Here is a 17511-nt window from a genome sequence, read left to right as displayed (position 1 = left end):
GGCTTTGATTAAGTTCCTTTGACACACTCTATGGCCAGCAGCAGATGGGCTGAATCTGGGTTCTTACCTTGCTTCTACAGTGTGGTTGGGTCAAAAGTTATGCACTGTTAGCATGCTTTGGTTGGTATCATTTTTCATTGCAAGGGTGGTTTTGACCATGTAAAGAAATTTGTAAACTTGCATCAAGTTTATGAATAAAGAGATGCCTGAAATCTTTGAATCTATGATGTTCTGCCTGCGGCTCCTGAATGCAGTTTGACGCGTTGCCGGTTGGACTTGAGTGAGATGAGCGTGACAGATGATGTAAGGCAGATGTCCACACGTTTGTCACCAAAGGCTGCGTACTGAAACTTATGAAGCAGAGGGCCACTGATCAATGGAGTACTTAAATGGAGCCACTAAGGCCTAGAACAATTTATATTAGGTTTTTATCACAATCACATTTATAATTGAGGTCATGGTAGTAGAAAAGACTTCAATTGGCAGAAAAACTACCATCTGTTCTGATTTGGGCCAATTCAGTCCAAGGGCCATATACAATTGGTCTCAGGGCAGCATTTGGCCCCCGGGCCGTAGTTCTGACACCCCGGTGTAAGGTAAGGATTTGTTGTGTTGCTAAGATGAAATTGTTTTGTTAAAATGTTCTAAAGACATGAGTGCATGAGAGGGACAGCTAAGTGTAACTCTGGATGGAGGGTCCACATATGTTATTGCTTTGTCCAAAATGTTACGCTGTAAGCGCTAAACATATGTCCATGAATGACACCGGGCCAACCTCCAGGTCAGATCTGTGGAGAGGCAAGCCCATTCACATAAGACCTACCTGTTTTTCAAGGATTTTTTCCCAATGAACACAGTTCCAATAATAAAGCGAACATTGAATAGAAAATTACCGTGTAACATTCCAGGCAAAGCACTAACCTTTTTGTGAAGACCAGAAAAAGACAGGGCCCCATCGGGAAAGTTACAGAGTGCACCTTTAAAGAATGATAAGGTGGCAGAGAGGACCATTAAAAAGACTTTTCTGGTTGGTAAAAGATAATTAAAAACGCACACAATATTCTGGCAATTTAATGTGATTTACTGGTAACGGGGGTCTTTCTTACTTACGTGTTACTTCATTTCCGGTAGATGGCGCACAGTAATCTTTTTGGACCTCAATTTATTTTATTTATTTTTAACATTGTGTCTCTTCAAAAATGATACACAGATAGTGCTAAGATTGTACCCTTCATTAATGTTGAGTAAGTGTTACTGCTGTCATTCTCAATTATCCCTCTTTAATAAATATATTTTTACTTTTCAATTATTTTTCTCCAGCGCATTCAGAAATGACCACTAGATGGCAGTACATCCTTTTGCTTAATATAGTGTCCTGACAAATCTGTCCAAATACTGATTTCTTTTTGCTGTCTCTGGGTGATTTTTGATTTGTTATCAGTGTTTAACTGTGGATAAGACACCACATTTGTTCTATTTGAGTATGAAGTGAGATATAGTTTTCAGTTGTTGGCATAACTGTCATGTCAGACATGTTTAATAGCTCCATCAGGCAGTATCAGATGTCAGCTGAGACACTGGAGGATGGTGCTAACATGATGATTTATGATCTAATTGAACTGTTGCGCATAAAGCATAGTGCAACTTATAAACCAATAGATATTGTGTGGATGCTTCAGGATATTTATAAAGGTTTTGCCTATTTAACTTTTCTTAGAAGATCATAGATTTCAGTGTAGTTTTCTGACACCATATTTTTACTGCTATTTGAGTAATATTTGGTTTAAAGTTACAGTACTCTGTGTGTTACTCTACAAGTGACAAAAGCTTTATGTTGACAGTTTGAAATTATTCGAACATGTGGGTCCTTTACACTCATGAATTATGAATCAGATTGTAAACAGATTTAAACAGAGTTTACATCCAAACTGCTTACATTAGTATAGTTTGTATAGAGGATTGCCTTACCCTATTCGGGCATTTTACTCATAGGGAGATAGTCAAGATAAGCCTGGAATATACATGCAGAACAACCTTATTTGTACATATCCTGGTTCTTATTAAACCATGTCTATAACTCTTTTTACCTTCTGGTCCATCTGTGGAGACAGAGACGCAGTTCAGGGTGGATTTGGTGAACAGTTTGCCTTGTTCTTTCAACCTGTTGCCATTTTTTTTCTACCGCTTGTTCCCTTTCGGGGTCGCGGGTGACTGGAGCCTATCCCAGTGACTTCGGGCCTTAGGCGGGGTACACCCTGGACAGTGGCCAACTTGTCGCAGGGCCAACACAGAGACATAGACATTACAGACAGTTCACGCTCACATTCATTCACTAGGGCCAATTTAGAGTCACCAATTTTACCTAACCTGTTGCTCAAACATAAATCAATCGAAATACACCTTAGACAGAGTAAGATTAAGATAAGGGAACAATGTTATTATATAAATCAATCAAATGTCCCCTTTACTGCCCCTTTCCATAGCTCTTCTACGCGGCCACAGAGGGTGGCAGTCACTTGGACTGGCCTTTGGTCCCTGCTGAGTCCTCCAAGATCTCCAGGTCGATGGTTCACGTGAACCTTTTTGACGGTTTGGGCGCCTTTGCAACTTGGAGTAGATTAATGAGTGTATGATTAGAAATCCCTGAAACATATGCTTCTGAAACTAAACAATGTCCAGAATTGTAGTAGCAGTACTCAAATCCATACGCAGCATGACCTCAGCACAACTCATGTCCAGCTTTTCATACCTCTTTTATAAGACCACAGGTAGTGCCAATTATCTTTATGGTACTGCCCGACCATTACAGCGCTCCCTGTGGTTCTGACTTGCCACTGGCTGTTGGGGCCTCATTGGATGATTCTAATGACGTTCCTGTCCCTATGCCCTGCCCATAGCCTGAGGACTTGATGCTTGGTTGTTGTGTGTATTGGACAGTCACAGTGCCACTTTTTACAGTGGATCCTGCCTTTAGTTACACACCAGCCTGTGTGGCTGGTTGGACAGTGCCTGGTGGTCTGATGGACCAAAAGACTTGCCCTGCTCATGTATTGGCTGGTGAGTTGGAGAACCTTGCTGTGGTCATTTATCTTTTGCACTTGGACACAGTACACTGGCCTGTACAGAGCTACAAAAGGGCCCCTATATATTTAAACAGGCTTAAGTGTATTCAGGATAATATACAGCAAACTGTGACCACTCGATGTAGCATACCAGAATTACTCTGTTCTCCTCATCCACCCTGCTGCCTGGTCTGACATTGTGACTGTGACTTGGCCCTAAAATACAGGGAGCTTGTTGATGCCTGTATTGCGGCAGCTCATATCAGCTGACCACCTCCTCTTCCGCACGAGCACGAGCACGAGCACGAGCACGGGCACGGCACACAGTGGGTCGTGTTCAAAAGCAGATGGAGCTGATTGATAACCTACAACTTAGGACTTCATTTAAGAGACTCTAATTGATTTGGCTTTGAAAAGAAACAAAAACTAACTGCTACAGAGAATGAAATTTACAGTAATAATACAGTTTAAACAACATTCTCAACAAAGATGCTCTGCTTATTATCTGGACCTGGATAAATCAAAGCCATCACTGTTGCCCGGTAGTGCAGCCTATAAAGAAACAACTATCTTTTTGAGGCTGTGTGGGCCTTGTTAGAGTAAATTGACACCACAGGCCCAGAGGTGCAGTAATGATGCCAGGTTTTGAAAGACGGGGCACAATCAGGGGCTAAATAACCAGTCCTTGTGCAACTCTGAACGACCCGCGATGGAGCCGAGCATCTGGAGAGCCATAAGACAGATGTCATGTCCACTCACTGACACGGTGGTCATAAAGTCTGCACCCACACTCGGCTGCTCCGGCTGCCGGCTCAGCAATAGTACAAAGAAATCTATCTGATGTCACTGTGTCAGTCTCTTGTTGCCAGTCGCCTGTCCTTGAAGGGAAGTGTCTCTGTCAACATCCGTAGGCAATGACAGATTTACCTTCAAGGACTCCGAAATAAATGGGCACTTGAGATTGAGCACAGAATTGGGAATTAACCATATTTTTCCCTCCCTACAATAGAAAGACACGTCCAAAGTCTTTTATTGTGAACTTTTAGGTCCCAACACAACGCATTTTGATTTTTTATATTCTTAAAGCCGGTCCAAAGTCACTGGGATAGGCTCCAGTCACCATCCATCTCTTTTATTTAATCTAAGTTATTATTCATATTCTGTTTCATGGTTTAAGCTAATGACTTGCAAAATAAAGGTGTTGTTTAGCTATCAATATAAAGCAGGAGTGTTTTTAATTATTTTTTTCAGCTAAATTGCTCCATTACTTGACAAAATACCAGAAATGTTAGAAATGTTAAATTAGAGACAGTATTTTCATTAAAAAGTGTGAGTGCAAATTAATTGAATTTGATTATCGTCTGCACAGTTGTATTGTCTCTTTTCTTTTAATAACCACTTAATTTAATGCAGTGGTTTGGAGCATGTTTTATGTACTTTATACTATGTAAAAATTCAGGAGCTATTTACAAATTCATCGTATTATCCACGGTGAAAGAAGTTGTGAGCTAATAGTTAATAAAGTGTTTCAGAAACATAGAGCAACATTGACTTTATAGCCTTGGTGTATTTGTGGTATCGTCTCGATGGAGCTCTCTTTATTCAATAGTCCATTATAAACTCGATAGAATAGAATACATTTTAAATAGAGCAAAACTCCAGTATTTTAAGATGGCAGGCTCACAGGAGCCGCAGCAGCAGCTCTGTGGGACTGACCTTCACAGGGATTCTTTCATGTTTCCATTAGAAGATTCACTCTAAATATATTCAGTTTGCCTCTCAGGCTTCAGCAACGGCACAATCAAGACCCACAATGCATATTTTACTCTAAAAGGCTATCCTCAAAATCCAATTCTGCTCAGCTTCAAGTGTATGTAAATATTAATGATCCCCAGATCTCCATATTCTGCAGTGATTTATGCCACTTTTTATTCCGATCAAGGAGGACACGTTTGCATTTTTCTCCCACAACTTTAAATCATTCGACTTGTATTTTGCATACTCAAGTTTAATCGGTCTTTCAGTCAAGACCGAATGATGGAAAGTTGTGATGTGTTTTCACAGTGTCACGTTGCGCTCTCTTTGCTGAAGGCTGAGTGGAGGTCAGTCCAGAGTGACTATGCTTCCTTCTGCAGACTTCTACTCATGTCCGGGCTAAATGGATTTCCATTAGTGAGACTATGACTCATTCCAGATGCTTACTCGATACACTGTGCCCGCTGCTGCAGAAAGTTCCTTCAAAGTCAGATATTACAACTATTGGTGTTGTAGTCAATGAAACTCTCCTTTTTGTTGTATTTTCATTGGCACATACAGTATATTATTCACCTTTTAAGGGTTTCTTGGCTTGTTTATATTAACAACTCCTACTATTGCATGCACATACAAGTCTATGCTTTGCTCAGGTCGGACCTGCATCAAACGATCAATAGGAAAAGCAATGATCTGGGTGAAATGGACCATCCATCCCATAGCGACTCCCTCATGCGGCGCTTGACTGCAGAGAAGACAGAGAACTAAATTATTGTCTGGGCATCGATTTGAAACCGTCTGAAGGAGCCTCACTCTTCACTCTAATCAGAACTTCTGCAGGGGCCCTAATGAAAACTAAGTAATTTTGCTATAGACTAAGTAGGTTAACGGCTCTTTGTGATCTGTTTAGTTGTGCAGGTATGGTGCAAAACCATTACTGTACTTTGAGAAATGCAGTAGGCCTACACATGATGTATAATTCTTGAGTTAATAACTTGTTTTGTTCTTAATATATTTTACAAATCACAAATTTAATATAGTTTCCATTGGTGATTGTTGAAGCTATTGTGACGGAATAGCTGCACTATTAATGTGGAACATTTCCTACATTCCTTAGTAATATTCATCCTGTCCTTGTGTATGTCTGCATCCAAACCCCTCTGTCAGTGATGCTCCCCCTGAAGCCCACGGCATATCAGTCAGACAGTGATTTCCCTCGTTGGTTCCTTCAAGTGCAGCGGTTCAAGGTAATAGAAAAGAGAAGGTGTTGTTGCCAGGGTTTTAACGGCCTACAATGACGATGAGGATGGAGTTAAAGAATGGATCAAGGACCAGATGGGAATCTCCTCCTCTGTTTACGCAACCACCAGTGGCATGTGTGGACTGTGTGGCATGACATCGATAAATGACATTTCTGCAAATATTAAGTTTGAACGAAGAACATGTCAAATTTGCCCATCTTCTTGTGCAAAACAAAATAAACAATATTTTTTTTTTTTGTAAAATGGTATAGGGTAGTAATATTGCATTTTTAAAATTGATTTTAAAGTATTTTTTTTTACATGAAGAAGTACCAGAAACACGAGGCACCAGTTTGAACCCTGCTTTGGCCAGTGCACACTCTCTCTGTGTCCTTGTCTAGAAAAGTGCTAGACTAATGCAATATAATTATCATCATTTTAAAAATCCCCTTAATTGAATCGAATTGCATTTTCTTTCAAATCCCTCATATAGGAATTTATAATATAATATTCTAAATGTATATCTTATCAAATCAATTGTGGTACAAGATTGGTGGGAGCATTTCCTTTGAGCAGGGGTAAATTTTCCTCTCTAAACAAATACTTATGTGGCTGTGAGAAGCAAAAGCTTAGAGTCTCTCAGTCTGATAAGGCCACTCGGCTTTACTGGTGATATGTATCTTATCAGTGTGTTGTCTGCCTTCAGCCCTCAACCCTCTGTGGATACCTGTTGTAATGCTGAATGTAGCAGCCTGCCAGTAGATAAAGCACCTCTCTCTTAGGTTGCCATTGCCCTGAATAAAACCTATTAGTTTCTGTTTCCATGAATGTCTCTGAGGCAGAAAGACGTCACGCTCAAAGTTCTGATTCCGCTGCTCCTCAATCCACATTATTATCTTTTCACACATAGATAATTTGCTATTTCCCCAGAGACCTACAATTCCTGTTTTTGTCCTCAATTACATTCAGACACTCCAGACTGAATCACTCACTGTAAAATGTGCACATTACTTTGCTATTCCTGCAACTCACCAGAAGCTTTTCATTTCCACATCCATATGAATTATTCCCCCCCAAAACAGATGCCTTTTTGCCGCCTTTGGGCAAGATGGAAGATAGGACCAGGAATTTCAAACCAGCACAGTCTCATCAATCTCCAAGTTCATTATGTTCACAAAGGGGGTCCTCCATCGCTGCAGGGGGGAGCAGTCGATGGCCCACTGCTACTCGGATGAGAGTGATTCCATTCAGAGGCTCCATCACCTTTGGTCCGAAAAAAGAAGGAAGACTTATCCAGGACCAGTAGCACACCTCTGACGGACCATACCCCTTCTCAGTCAGGCCTGTTTACGGTCATAAACTAAAGCCTTCTGCACAATAGAGAATTTTTCCCCCCAACTTTAAGCTTGATTTGCCTCTCCACAAGTTCAGGGAGGCGTAGCCCGAGCAGCAGTGACACTCCTCATGTCTGTGGGGTCAATGTGATTCTGTTACGAGGGTCTCAGCTCGCAAACCACAACTTTACAGCAGCCAATCAGAGCCGTGGAAGACTCCGTTGCCTAGGGACTGTTAAACTTTAGAAGTAGCACAAATGAAACCAACACAGTTTGTGCAAATCTTTTCATTGTTCATTATCGCTACAGGTTTCTCTTTATGGTTTTATTCTTGCTTTAAATAAGAGCACAAGGAAAAGCAGCTCACGCTCGCCTCGTATCCTCGTTTATTTGTTTTCAACACTCAGTCCGGTCGATCATGTAACACTTATGCTTACCTTCGCTTAACAAATCATTCCCGAATTCCCGAGATTATACTCACAATCTATGGCACTTTCTACTCTGTTTACTGTGAGTCTTGAAAGTGAAAAGGGAACATTTAGCTCTCCAGGTGAAACTCTGCATGAGGTATGACCGATTTTAGACTTAATGCGTTTTCATTAGCCGTTGATGTCTCACTCCGCCACGCTGGCAGCCTTGAGCAGACCTCACAGGCCCACGTACATAATGACACATTGGCACAACCTTGAATCAATCTCTTGCATCACAGCATGGCACTATGAGCACCAACTGTGTCCAAGGCCTATTATACATTATCACTGAGTTAAAGGCGATGTTTAGTGTTTGTATGTCTAGAAAATGTAAAATAAGAAAAACTACTTTTAGTTTTTGTCGTGTTGCAATAGAACACGAACAATAGAAGCGGATGTAGAATAACAAAAATGATTAAAAAAAAAAAAAGATAAAGCGGATTAAAACAATGGAATAAAGAATATGCATGTAATGATTTCAGATAAGATAACAAGCATGCTGTAATACCCTTGTGGCAGTCTCAGATGTTTGCTTCTCCACTGCTGCATGAGGTGGTATTGAGGAGCGTCCCCTGCTTTGTAACAGTTAAGCATCAGCAGATTTTTGTCATTTATTGTATGCCTTGATTTGCCACGTCATCCAAATCAGACCAAGCAACACCACCATTAATCTTTCCCTTCCACATTATATTGCTTTTGGGAAAAGAAGAATGCAAGGTAAGCTAAACTAAGAGTTACAAAAGTAAAGACCAAACAAGCCACTGCCTTCATAAAAGAATAAACCTACTATCTATAAATGGATGGCATAACGGTCACAATAAGTCTGTTTCTTATTCTCCTCTTTCATTAAAAATAGTTTATATTAATCAATAGGGTTGATAGTCTATATGTTTCTTAGCATAGCATCCATACTGTTGGCTTTACTGTATATGGAAGTTAATATATATAATTGTGTTAAATAAAAGTGTCAACAAGTACCTCAACAATTGTGCCATTTACCAGTTCACATTGTAATTATGTTTCTGTCTTTATTTATTCCCTTTTTTGTATTTTTGGTTGGACAGTTGCTTTTCTATTTTAATGAGCACAGGTTTCCAATGTTCAAATCCACAGTTGTCGATTCAACAATGGGTAAAAACTCTGTCTTTTTGCCCTTGACCACACAGATGGACAGCCTGAAACCGTCTGTGAGGCTGCAATAGAACGTTTGCCTAATTATATGCCGGCTCAAGCTTTAGTGCCAATAGCGCTCAATTTACAGCACCTGGACTGTCCCTGTTTTTCCCTGTTAGAGAAGGAAAAAGCACTTCCTGCTCTTCCAGGCGTCCTGTGTGTTCCGCGGCCTCCTCATGTCACCTCGGCCTCTCTATTAGTCACACCAGAAGAGGGAAAGGAGGAGAGCCGGTCTAATTATCCTGCAATGCCTGCACGTTCTGCTAATGGTCTTTTCCGGGCTTAAGTAGGCTATCTATATGCAAAGTCTCTTCTGATGAATTTCTTCATTATTTATTGGTAATGTAATACTGTACAGTCATGATGGGCCAAGGGCACTGAGGATTCAGCAGCATATTGTTTTGTGAAATGTGTTACATTTGCCTGGGAGAGAGGCAGCATTTAGAGTGATTGGGGCTGAAAACTTAATATTGTATAATATAATGTGCAGCAATTTTGTTACTCAATATTAAATCAAAAAGCAGTGCTTGATTTAAGACATTGCTGATGGCCCGTACTTGGCAAGTATTGACAGTGGTTATTGATTGTTGAGGTAAACTTGTAGATGTTGTTTTAACAGTGACACTGCATCAAAATGTACTTGGTTTTGAATTTAAATAATTGATTCATAATGAAATATTGATGCCTGTTTTGTTTGTTCAAATGGATTGTTTGTGAAGCATTTGCGGTCATGTTTTCCACTTGAGCAAATCAGAGCTGATGAGCGGGAACAATGCCCAAGTAATTATTTTTAAGTGTTTGTTTTTTGCAAACCTTCCAAATTGAATTGTTTTGGTTTGGTGTGCAACATGAATGGATTAATAAAGTACAATAAAGGTGTATTAGAGAATATCTAACTGAATGCTGAAGCATGCATAAAATGTACAAAAAAACAAATATGATCCAAAAATCAATATTTAACCCTTGTGACCTGTTATGGAGGTTTACTCCACTTTTTTGAGATTTTTCACATTCACATTGGCCATAGTTTCTACTGTATTATACATATTTTCTAATATATTATTTATTTTCAAACTTTTATTTGCTTAAATCAGAAATCCACTCCAGATCCAGATCATATGGAGGAAGGAAAATAACCCAAAGAGGGTTAGTTTCTGGTGAAACAAAAACATAAAAACAAAAAAACCCTGATAAACACTCAGAGTAGGGTAAATATCTGAGTTCCCGGTCTTGATTCGCAAATTGAGAATGACTCGGATGAGTGTCGAAACATTTAGTTTTTCCTAAAAAACAGAGTCCAGATGGCTACAACTGAATCTTTTTCAACATGGAACACTCCTGGATGATGACACATCATACACCGACACATCATACTGAAATGACTCCATCTACCTTTTAAAGTTAAACAGTAAAAAGCATATCCTCTCCCGGGGTGGGTTATAGGTGTGTCGAGGGACACTGGAGGGGAATGTGTGGGGAATGAATGGTACAAACAGATTCATATTTTACATATATGTTAATTCCACCACCTCTGTGATTTTGCTTTTCCATGACTAATAAATATCTAGATCTTTTGGATTTTTGTTTTTTTAAAACCTGATTAAAAAAAGAAGTTTGAAAAATATCTATATATTTTTACAGCCATCAAAAAAGTGGAGTAAAAGGGCACTACCAGCTCACAAGGATTCATCACTGATCTTTATATTCTATACTTATAACCTTGAGCTTGTCCTGTGAGCTCAGAGCATTTCTCTTGTAACAGTAGCTGTCTGTGGTGAACCAGGCACCACTGAGCCTAATGCTCCCAGAACACTGACCTCAATCACAGACAGAACTCCATCCACTCACTCTCAGCCCACAAAGAGCTGCTTACATCAACATTTATGTGTTGAAAAGGAGAATGAATAAAATATATCAAACCTGTATTCACACTAGAGCTGCAGTTTGTACTTTCTACTCCACTCCACTGAATTGGACTGGAAATTAAAGCTTTTTTTTAATAACTTGATAGACCTGCTGACATTTTTTCACTTTGCCTAAACAGTTATATGTGAATTACTTTTACTTTTTACTCTTAAAGTAGCATTTTAAAGGTCTACTTCAATACGTGATTAGATATATTTGATCGTTTAACTAATTTACACATTATTGCATAGTATTACATTAAATATTGTATCATTACAAGTACATTTGAGTTAGAAAATGTACTCAAAAGTATCCTGTTGAATAAGTATGCCAAATACAGTGAGTGTTATCCGACACGATCTTCCTGATGAAGAATGTAGAAACAAATCACAGTTGAGAAGAGCGTTCCGTTCAGCTGGAAAAATATGCTGACTGCCTGGAGTGCATACCTGACATTTTACAGTGAGTTCTGTTTAGATTTCATAAGTCTCACGGCTGAGCTGAATACAATCTATAATACAACCCACGAAACATAGTGTCATCCCTCAATCCACGTGAAATGACTAAGTACTGCTGACTGTAAAAGCCTTTCCGACCACAGCCTCCATATGCAGGAAGGTGCTGATTGGTGGCACACTTATCTTGTTCCAGGTTCGATTACAGTTACGATGTTTCCTTTTTTCCATTAAGTGTATTTGATTTCTCACTGAGGGGCTGCAGATATGACGGTAGTAGTAGCCCGGGCCAAAAGGGCAGCTCTCTTCTCAGGCATCATCTCCCCTGATCCGCCTGGAAGTGGAGGAAAAGTGGCGACGCTTATACAATTAGAGGGCAGACTTTGTCACAGCTCATTTTGGAAAGAGGTTTTGAGCCGCGGCCCTCCGAGAGTATTATTAATTCACTGTCCGGGCCAGTGTGAGGAGATAGAGGGATTAGCCAGCGTTGGATGACAAAATGACACGTCGAGCGCTCGCTTACAACTTGAATGAATTTCCCATTGCTCTGAAAGGAATTATCTGATGCTGGGATGATGTGTTTTAAGTTCTTTCAGGGATATATTTCAGTTTCATTGTAATATATTTAATAATAAAAGAAGTATACTTTGTGTAATGTTTTGGAAGAATTATGTTACCAAAAGTCTGTCATAAAATCATATGGTGTGACAACTGTACTGTGTCTGTGTCTTCTTTTGATTTTGAGACGGATTGTATTTAATTAATAATAATGTGCCTGTTTTTCTTTTCTTGATAAATGTGAGACAGTCCTAAGGTTCATAAATACTGGTCTGGGATCAACGAGGCACATGAACATGAATATGTCATTATAAAACAGTGTATCTCGGATGTAAAACTCCAACAATGATAGATGGATACATTTAAAGCAATAACAAGGAAATGGATGACTGTTAGGAACTGGACTGAGATAACTTTGGACATTTATAAAATGGAAAAACTGACTTTGGACTTGAATATGGACATATGCCTGGTATTGTTGTGTTTTCTTTACATACATATACATACATATACATACATATTAATACATACATATATAGTTGTCTCTTAGTCTCTATTAGGAGATTACTGCAACGAGCCAGATGTACAGAAGAAGATTGTGACCAATGTGAAATAAATCACCGGGTAATTACAGAAGATCTTTACATGTATTTATTTTTAAAGTTTTTTATTCATTTGCCATAATCATCTTCTGTATGACATGAATCGATTTTACTTACAGGGGAATCTTTCATATACCCGGTAACTCATCAGTCATGGCAACTACAATCCATCCAAGTCCAAAGCAACACAACAGAATACACTGTCATTTTGATTTCCAGACAGGAAGCTTGTGACTTGTTTATGATTGATCTGCACATACATCCAGCAACAAGTTTGCTTCTACGTTGATGAATGTTGCATAGCCCAGATGGGAGGGGGAGCAATAGATTTTTTTGTCAGAAAGGATTAAGTAGCTCCAGTCCCTCCGATTAGCTGCATTTCACTTGTCAGTTTACATCAGGCGGTGTGTTGTGTGGCGTGATAACAGACGAGGCAAGGAAAGGGGCCGAGGCAGCAAAGGAGACGAGGAAGAAGAGGAAGGAAGGAAACAGTCAGGAGGAATGAGGTGTGAAAGATGAGGAGTGGCTGGAGGGTGGATGAGGACATAAAAGAAGAGTTGAGCCGTGGAAGAGAGTAATGACCCATATACATTCAAGAAATCTAACGCAATCTCAAATATACTGAATTCTCAAACTTCGCAAACGTTTTTTGTTGGACAAATGAGCTCTGATTTTCCTATTCATATAACCAATACACATACAGAGTAAAAACACAATCACACAGCGCAACATGTTGATTGATATTATTATTTAAAATCTGTTCTGTTAATAGAGAACTGTTTACTTTGGTGCACCTGCCATGACATATATTTGGGCCATGTTCCAGTGCACATAGGAGAACAGTAAAGGGAGCTGCCCGAGGGATTTATTTATTTATTATGTTTGAAATTCCCTTGATTGATTATTTGAATCAATAGCTTAAATTAAAAAGGAGACTTTATTCCCCATAACACTGTGAATAATGTTAACAAATATGCTTTTGACCACTTTTGGCTCAGAATAGATCCATTGTTATTGTCCCCCAAGGTAAATATGCCTTGAAGTTCTGCGACTCAGTTTCCTAAAATGTAAAAGGTGAAAACAACACATTGCTTCAAACTATATTGTAATGTAAATGAGTGGAGGCCCATTTGGACCAGGTGTCCAAACGGTGTGGTCTGACCCATTGCATCACTTAACAAGGTATATGTAGATAATTAGATTTATAATAAAAAATAAAACTTGCTATAATTAACCAATGAACTATGAGGTGGTCATGTTCCATCATTGAAAATGTAGCACAAAGTCAAGAACCATATCTTGTGCTTTCAATTTTGATCTTAATCTTATATCATTTCTAATTCCCAGACAAATGTGTGCTCAATAATCTTCCTGAAATGAGAGGAAAATGTAATTAAATCCGTCTTGTGAGGGGAAAGGTGGCCACTGTGTTTTCTCATGCTGCCAACTGATTCATAGTTTTAATGGGCTTTTAAAATAGATTAAAAGACTGATTCTCTGGGGCTGTAATGATAATGCAGATTGGAGTTTTACAGATGCCCAATTTTGAGATTGCCAATTAAACCTAAGACCTCCAGAGAGAGATTAATGACTTTGAAAAAATGAATTCATAGACATGATATATGTTTCTACTTCTGCTATAATTTAGTATTAGTAAGTAGTTTTTTGAAGAAGTCAAGAGAATAATAATGCCAAACAGGTTGAGTGCAATTGAATTGAATGCTACACACAAACGCTCACAGGCCTGCACCTCAGCTCCGCTTTATCATTAAAACAGACCCTAACTCTCTCTCTGTCTCCGGTGGTCAGACGCCTGCTCAGATTGATTACACAGACTGAACTACATGAGCCACAGTCACTCTGGGATTTACTTTGCTGTAAGGAACATCAACCCCAGGGCCCAAATTGATTATAAGAGTGCATTTTGCTGACACAGGCAAATCCGAGACTTGGCATATGTGTGTGAAAAAGACAAACAGAGTGTGTGAGGAGGGTGGAGCTGATGGAAATCACCATCCAGATTACATTAACACTCAAGTGTTTTGTGAAAATTCAATTGGGTCTTTATGAGAGTAATGGTATTAAATGTACTTAAGTAGTTTTACCATATCGGGCTGCTTTATGGAGCTTATCTTAAGCTCTTGTCTTATCTATGGAACAGTAATATCAACATGTACTCCTACAGACAGGCCTCACGGTTTGACACACAGACTCATCTGACGGAAACAATACTTCTGTATTTTGTCATCGTTTTACACTTTACACTAGCGTAGACATTTAGTCTGTTTTTAGTTTTTAAATTCAGTTCAGACTAGACTGGATAGAAATAGTTTCTAGCTGAATGAGACATTTCCACACAATAACTGAGGTTCTCATCAGAAAACAGTAGTGTACAGTTGTGTAAAAGTCAATAGCTGCCCAGGGGCAGATAGAGAGACACATGGCTGCAGTTATATTTCAAGCTCCTGACCACCAATTGTCATGAGGTTATAAAATGTTGTGTAACACTTTACTTATTCTTTATTCAAGTAATATAATGAATATATATATTTTCTTCAAGATTAAAATTCCATGCTCATGTGACTGTTGGTTCATCCCTGACCTTTGTCATCAGGCGCTCCTTAAAGTCAATCCCAGAAAGACACGAGTTTTAAAGAAAGTAAAACCTAAAAACACTGTAGCTGATTAGGTGCACTGTGGCAGGTTAGAGCTCTCGCCTCCCAATAAGGAGATCACAGGTTTGAGTCTCGGGCCAGACCAACACCATACTGTATTCTGGCTTCCTCCCACCGTCCTAAGACATGAATGTGTCTAAATCACAACTATAACTTGCCCCAATGAATGTGATAATGAGTGGTTGTCTGTGTGTCTCTGTCTTTGTGTTAATCCTGCGACGAGCCCCCTGTCCAGGGTGCACCCCGCCTAAGGCCCAAAGTCACTGGAATAGGCTCTAGTCACCCGCAAGTGGTATGAAATTAATTAATGAGTGATTTTTACTCTTTGCTGTGATTCAAACTTACTTCTCTTATTATCCTTCGGCATTTCTAGTATCATAATTAGTATTGTGATTTATGAGCACATTTCACAACTTTCAGAGCCAGTTCTGTCATCCCACTGCTATGCACCAGCGTCACTTCTTGGCTTGTGATGAAACAGCACACCGCAGTCTCATTTTGACCCTAAGGGCTACTTTTACAATGTAACTTAGGCAGAACAGATTTTACTTTATTGCTTTGTAAAACAAAAACGGGTATAGCCGCTTTAAAACCATGGTGTCGCTATTTACAGTGATTTTCTGTTGCAAGTGCAAAACCAAATGCATGTGAATAATGCATTTTCATTTGTTTGTATCACAATGGAATGAGTGTGGTGAGTGGGAGTGTGCAGTAATACATCTAACATTGTTGATGTACAGGCAAATTTGAGACTAGGCTGAACTGTGTGAATGTAAATATGCAATCTTGGGGAAAAACAACAACAGAACTAGAAAACATGTCTCTTGTTGACTTAAGGTCATTGTGAAAAACAACTATAGTGCACTATACAAGGGCAGAGGAGGGAGGAAACGGACTGAGGGACGAGGATTCATGGAGGTGTGCAACGATAAGGTCACTCACACATGTCTCCTTGCATTAGAAAACATTCAGACAATCTGCACGCACAAACGCACACACACGAACACAAACACACGCACACGCACACACCCACACGTACAAACACACACACACACACACACACACACTTATATTGTTAATTTTTGATCCTCTAGGATGCTTTACATTGGATTATTGTCTCCTCACAATTGGTGGAAAACTACAAATGTAGCAACAGACAATGCAAGGTGAGTGTATTTGCTGGGCAGAATTTGTATACAAAGTAAGTCCTTGTACTTTACATTGAGATCTGTAATGTATATGCAAAAATGATTTATACATGAAGGGAAATGCATGCCTGACTAGTGACTAATGACTTATTTTACGCAGTTTGAAAATAACATTTCCAGTTTCAATGGCACAGGTGAAGTTAGAATAACATCCATTACTCGTCATCCAAAATGTATCAACAGAAGGGCAGAAGCTTGAATATTGTAACATACACTTTGCAGCGCACAATATACCTTTGCATGAAAAATATGCCAATTTATGTGCTGCTCGGGGTTGAGTGGACATGACTGCCGGGCCACAGCGATGTGAGTTTGAATCCGGCTCTTGACAATTTACTACATGCCATTCCCATTTCACTCCGTACTGTCCTTTTTTATCAAACCTTCGGGTAAAAAAAAATAAATAAGAAAAAAAGGCCTACATATGATACAAATATAAAAATGTAAGTAAATCATATACACTATTATCAAATGACTGAACATATTCAAAGCATTGAAGATTGTCACATAACCTTTATTTTTTTGTGAACAACTTTTGAATCTAGATAACTGATTGAAGATGGCTTATATAGCATCATTCATGAAGTAAGTACTGTAGAACGTATATCAAAGAAGCGTGTCTGGTCCACTTACCTCTCATTGTGTATCTGGTAATTACACCTGAAATTGGGGGAGCCACCAGCAGCAGCAGCCACATACTTTCTTCCACCAGGCCGTGTCCAAACGCATACACACCACGGCTACGCTTTGTCAAAGACAGGAGCTAGCACAATCCCAGTCCCCTAAGCGGGTTTTTTTTTTTTTTGTTCCTCCTCCCGATTCCATTTCCTTCCACCAGCTCCATATCTATTAGCGGTGACATTCCATTCTACTTTTTAATCACCTCTGGCCGTTTTGTCCTTCTGGAGCTAAATAAATGTCATAAATGATGGCAGTAAGGCCCATATATTTCCCACTAAAAAGTCATGTGAGAGGACACTGTTTTTTAGCCGCATCTGGACACATGATTTGTACTTTGTTGAATCAAGGTGAAATGATTCCACATCTGAACTGATTTTTTCCACTAGGATTGTCTC

Source organism: Eucyclogobius newberryi, unplaced genomic scaffold, assembly GCF_026437365.1.
Source record: "Eucyclogobius newberryi isolate DKJ021-1_F unplaced genomic scaffold, fEucNew1.0.hap1 SCAF_5, whole genome shotgun sequence".
Classification (NCBI taxonomy): Eukaryota; Metazoa; Chordata; class Actinopteri; order Gobiiformes; family Gobiidae; genus Eucyclogobius; species Eucyclogobius newberryi.
The sequence above is the reverse complement of the archived record's forward strand: the minus strand, read 5'-3'. Positions refer to the sequence as shown.